The 6,100-nt window shown below is 39.6% G+C and overlaps 1 pseudogene; it reads right to left on the bottom strand.

The window, feature by feature from the left end:
- Positions 1-3,223: 3,223 nt before the first annotated feature.
- Positions 3,224-5,684, bottom strand: LOC109390882 (disintegrin and metalloproteinase domain-containing protein 9 pseudogene; annotated as a pseudogene).
- Between the last annotated feature and the right edge of the window lie 416 nt (positions 5,685-6,100).

Here is a 6,100-nt window from a genome sequence, read left to right as displayed (position 1 = left end):
GTAGCACATAGGAGAAAGTAATGAACTCTTCTCAGGGAGACCAGGCGAGACCTGACACCTTCTCTCACAGGAGTTAGTGCATAAGCTGGATTTTGGAAAACAAGAATTAATATAGCAGGTAAAGATGGGGTAGGAGGATATTCCAGGAAAAAGGAACAGCATGTGCAAAATTTGAAAGTGTGTGTGGACAACTGCATGTGGTTTAGTGATGTTGAATCACTGTAGTATGAGGGAGGAATAAATTTCCTCTACCTTTCTAGGTTTTTCCAGCTAGTTTAATAATTAAATTGATGTGATACAGAGTGACAAGATAAAATAACTAAATTTAATCACATATGTACATATGGGAACCCCACATGCAGGAGAGGTTCCATGACAGAAAGGTAAAATGGGGTATATATGGTATCCTGAACCAAGGGATGAGGTAAGGCACCTGGGGCTTCAGAAAGGAGGAGGGAAATCTGTAGGACGATAAGAAAAGCAGATGTTTAGTAATTAGAAGTTTACCCTGCCCTATAGCTAGCTAGATCATAAAATGTTATCTCTGATAATAACTCTTATTATGGGCAAGGCCTCCAATTTAGATTATTCTAGGTATTTAAGGGAGGGCAAGAAATTTCTCCTGCGCCCACAGGGCCTTGATTGCCTTCAGTTCCAAATAATCCACATGCACATCTTGGGAAGGTCTATTCTGAACCCCTTCAGTAGTGTAAACTGTGGTTGGGTAGGGGAGAGAGGTAGGGTAACATTTGGCAACATGCTTATGAAATACCTTTTATTTTCTGAAAGGGCCAGAGGGCCAGAAGAGCCAAGTATTTTAAGCATTTCAAAAATCACCCTTGTCAGAGTGTGATGGGTAGATTGGTGGGGATTGTGGAAACTGGGAAGCAGTGACAGGGTAAAACTGACCCAGTCAATCACATATCTTAATTATCTAGAAATATCCTAGTAATAGACCCAACTGTTTATAAAATTTTAAAAAAGTATCTAAACATAGTAGGGCTCCTAGCTTTATTCCTGGCTGGGATTTGGATTTGTCTGGGCTTATGCAGGGATGAGGAGCTGTCAATCCCCAGGGAATACAAGTATTTTTAATAAGAGGCCCTCTGAGGACTACTTAAAGAGAACTCATTATAAGGCAGTAATTTTTTTTTAGCTGAGCCATCCTGCCACCTGTTGGCAGCTTGGCAGCAGCTCAGCTTGGGCCTGGAATTGAACTGGCGACCCTCTTGCTCAGAGCTTGCACTCTTGAGCAAGCTCTTAACCAACTGAGCCACTCAGCCAGCCCAAGGCAGTGATTCTTAACTGGGGTTCATGAATTGAATTCATGTTGTATGTGAGTTTGGAAGAGAAAAAAATTATATCTTTGAAATTTAGCATTTCTTTTTTTTGAATTTCAAGTTTTTTATTTACTGTAAATGTTATATTTGCATATGTATATATACACAAATCAAAATATTTTTTGGAAAAACTAATGAAATTCCATTAATAAACCTATTATTAAAATTTATTATGAAAGGTTATGTAAAATTTGTAAGTGCTTAAAAATTTTCCATCCATACTATTTCTTCCATAGTAAAAATTTATTTCTTTAACATAGTTGGGATGATAACTCAAACCACCATAATGTTTTTGCACTTGTCTAAGAAAATAATTTTTTCCTTCCTTTCTCCAGCCTAATTTCTTTGAAAATATTACTGTCAACAGAGATATGATCCAACACACCTTAAAATGTAAACATTCTAAATAATATTAATAGCAAGCTTTGAAGCTTCAGATTTTAGACTTAAAGTGCTCATGAAATTCTCAAGTGGTTTTATAACAGCTCAACTGATTGAAGATATAATTGATTCTGCTTTATTACAGCCATGAATTAACAACATATCTGATTAGTTCTATTAAATACTTTGTACTTTAAAGTTTATACTTTATTAAAATAATGCTATTGTAAAAGGATGTCATGTTTTGACATGATTCACAATATAATTATATTATTAAATTAACTTTTCTAATATTCATTATCCATAGATAGATCCACAGAATCTATTGTCCATAGAATCCACAGAATCATTTACCCATAGAATGATAATAAAAATGGAAGATCATAACTATGTGTGAATACACACATATACACTTTTAATTTAATGTATTCTGTACTTTAAAAATAATATTATGAGATCTTTTTTTAATTTTTTTTAATAAAAATAATTGGNGGGGGGATGGGAACAGTGCTGGGGAATTGGGGGAAGGGGAACAGACAAGTTGCTGTCGTTTTGTTCTTCAGTCTAGTTGTGGAGGACATTACTTCACTGGCCCAAGTTGGCACCATCATTGCGCTCTTCCCGGGTGAGGCAGATCAGTCACCGGCTTCTGGACGGCTGCTCACTGTGGCTGCTGGCCGCTCACGCTGGCTGCTGGCCACACACACGGTAGCCCATGGCAACCCATTGCCACAGGGGCTGCAGCCTACGCCGTCGCTGGCGACTCAAGGCAGCCCAGCTCCAGGTTGAGCTGTTTGTTCAGCATCTTAGCTGTAGAGGGCAGTGTCACTGGGCCTCATATGTGGGATCCAAACCGGGGCCCTCTGGCGTCCGAAGCCAGTTCTTAACCATCGTGCCACTCGGCCGGCCCTATTATGATATCTTAATTGGGGCTTTTGTGCATTCTTTTGAAGACAGAATGAATCTTTATTCATGTAGCGAATGAGACAGACAAGATTCTAGCATATGATTACTAGTCTGTGCAAGATGAAAAATATTAGATATTATTGGCAGCTAATTAGTCAGTTTTCATAGGTATTAGATTATGCCATGCTCACCCTGAAACTATATTAATAACTAAGATCAAAATTCAGAATTAGATTTAAGCACATAATAACAAAACTTAAACCAATACAGTTAATTTAAGAATCATTACAGTAACATGTTCAAAATAACATAATCCATGTTAGGTGCATTAACTTCACAGATTACTGAATAAGACTGATTCAGTTACAGAAATGGAAAAATTAATCTAAATTCCCTGGCTTCACTGAATTTTTATATTTCTCAATTCCCACTACTGAATTTCTGTTTTTCTGTGTTTTTTTTCTTTTGTTTTGTTTTGTAGTACTTTGTTTTCATTCATAGTTGCATCAGAAAGAAACACTTTTCAAGAAAATATTAGGAAATAAAACTATTAGCTCAGTTCCCTGAAGATATATGCAAAAGGAAAGGTAAAACAATCAAGTGAGGGAACTATAGAGAGGAGGTGCAGGAGCAGGACGAGCAGGAATTAAATTTCCTGAAATGATACTTTCGGTTGTGGTGGAGCTGGCCTTGATGGGAACTACTGAGGCTGCTTGGCTGCATAAGTTGGTACTGGAAATCTGTTTGCATATATAGGAACTTCTCTGGGAGGAGTCACTGGATAAATATGTTGAGGAGCACTCACTGGATGTCTAGAAACTTTTCCTTGATTTTTGTCATCTAATTCATATGTTTGTGATCTCTTTTTTCTGAAGCAGCTTTTCTGTAGTTGATTTCTCTTGATGAAGACAGAAGCAGCAAACACAATAAGGGAAGTAATTAAGAAGAAGAATACTAGAAGTCCATCCCTCAATGCAGTATTCTTTTCAATGTATGTAGGTCCACTGTCCACACTTCCTCCGTATCCTTTAGTCTCACAATTTGGAAGAGTCCAGCCATTTTCACAGTGACAATTATTATTGCTATTACCCTATGTCCATGACATTTTTTCTGAATATCACAGTCATAATTCAGAACAGAAGCATTTACACATTGGAAGTTTCTACAGATCTTTCCAGCGTCACATCTTGTGCCTTCATTCACCATCCCAGGATCTGGAACATCTGATCCTAGCTGAAAATCCACACCCCAGCATTTGGTGCTTCCACTGGGGGTCTGAATAATAGCAGGCTCAATTCCAAATACAGGCATGTCTTGTACATTCTCACACTGAAGCTTTCCACACAATGCATTCCCAGTGGCACACTTCTTGTATTCATTGACAGAGAAACCACAATTGCCAAATCTGTCACCATTAGAATTCACATCAATGAAACAATCTCTTGGGGCAGCCTTGGCTTTTGAGCCAAAGATGACTTGACACTGAGCATCAGAATATTGGCACATGCCATTGTAACAATAGGCTTTGTTATTCTGGCAAGGATATTCATTCTGAATAAAAACATCTGGCTGACAGAACTGAGAAGAACCATTGCAATATTCTGCAACATCACATTCATTGGTTTTTTCTCTGCATAAAGTACCTTCTGGAAGAAGCAAACGGTCTTTACAACAGTCACCATATGCACATTCAGCGGATGATTTAAGCTTACAAGTACTTCCTTCACAACAAGGGTCCAATTCACATTCCTGTGGGGTACCACAGTCACACTCTTCCCCGGTGTCCACCAATTTGTTACCACAGAAAGGAGCACTGTAGGCTTTATCAGGCTTTGGAATATTAAGAAGGCAGTTTCCTCCTTTGTTTAAAGTTAACTTCTCAAAGTCCTCTGCACTGCAACTGCTCAAGTTTCTGGAGCCTGATGCTCCTGAATTCATGATGCAGCTCTTTGCTCCACAAAAACAATCTCTCCCATCATCATGATTCATTCCATGATTCATTCCAAGGTTATGACCCAACTCAACTATGGATGCAAATGTCTCCACTGTGATTTGCCTAAACACATTAATCCTGCCTGCGTGACTCCTTGAATACACTGTTCCCACAAATGCCATTCCTGCAGTCCCACCGAAACCTTTCTTCAAAACTAGCTGTGCACTGTCATGTCTCCGATGTGTTATAAGAATCTTATCCCACCATTGTACAAAGTTTCCCAACACATCACCAGCACCTCCAATAAGGCTGATCAGGTTTCTATTTGTCTAAATCTCCAGTCCAAATAGCACAATTCGAATATTTAACATTCTATACATACTATCTAAGTAGTGTGCTAAATGAATCATCTCTTCTCTCACCGCAGTCTGATTTTTTCCCATCATGTCATACCTTTCCTTGTCTATAACAATGAACAGCTCCACACAGCGGGTCTGTAGCAGCACAGCTCTTCTTCTTCGAAGTAGCTGAGTGATGCTAGGAGGCTCTTCCTCTTCATCCTTTATGGTTTCTTTCTCTATATCCTTGTTGGAAACCCCACATTTCAGAGGCTCTTTGTGGTCATCATCCATTCGATAAAAGATGTGCTCAAAATGAGAACTGTTTTGCAGGGGTTCAATCCCATAGCTCACATTCTCTATATGCAGCAATCCTCTGAGTCCTAAACAGTTGCTAAGAGCAATGGCTGAACTATAAACTCCCTCCACATAGCCCCGATGATGACAATGATCCTGTATATCAGGATGGTCAGAGATCAGAGCCCCTTCCTTGTTGTAGGTATAAATTACAAAGTCTTTGGGGAAAAGGTCTTTGCTCTTTTCCAAGTGAATAATATGCTCTTTTCCTTCAGCTTGAATGACATAAGATACCTGTTTTGAATAGGGCCTATGGGCTTCTCTTCACTCTCTAGTTAATCTCCAAGGAGTTATAATTTCATAAGAAGAGAGGTGTGAAGTCTGTTGAAAGCCTGGCCGAGCCCCACTGAGGAGTGGGCCCACCAAGCCAAACAACAGCAGCCACTGGAAGCAGAGTGTCCCAAAGGGCGAGATCGCGGGGGATCCCATCTCGGCAGATTCCACAGATTCTACTCAACATTCGGTTGCCTCTACCTCTGTCTGCTCCATCATTTTCCAACCCTACCGGGGTCCCAGAGCGAAATTTAGCATTTCTTTCCTAATTATGAACGTAGGCAACAAACAACAATGGTAGCAGTGAAGCAGGGCCCAGTTAATATCCCAATTGTGGAGGCCTTGCAGCATCCCTGGCCTTACCTTTCCTTGACCTACATCTTAGTAACAGATTGTCCCCCTGCAGCTTGAGCTCAGAATGTCTCCTGTCCCAGTTCCCTGCTTTAGAAAATTACCTTGAAACTTATGATTAATACCTTTATGCTTATTGATCACAATCTCTGTGGTCTAGCATTCTTTCCAGGCTACTCCCAACATTGTTTCTTGGTTGCTGATACCACCGAAGAACCACA

The sequence above is a fragment of the Hipposideros armiger genome, unplaced genomic scaffold (genome assembly GCF_001890085.2).
Source record: "Hipposideros armiger isolate ML-2016 unplaced genomic scaffold, ASM189008v1 scaffold_281, whole genome shotgun sequence".
Lineage (NCBI taxonomy): Eukaryota > Metazoa > Chordata > Mammalia > Chiroptera > Hipposideridae > Hipposideros > Hipposideros armiger.
Note: the sequence above shows the minus strand (reverse complement) of the source record. Positions and strands in the feature narration are given on the sequence as shown.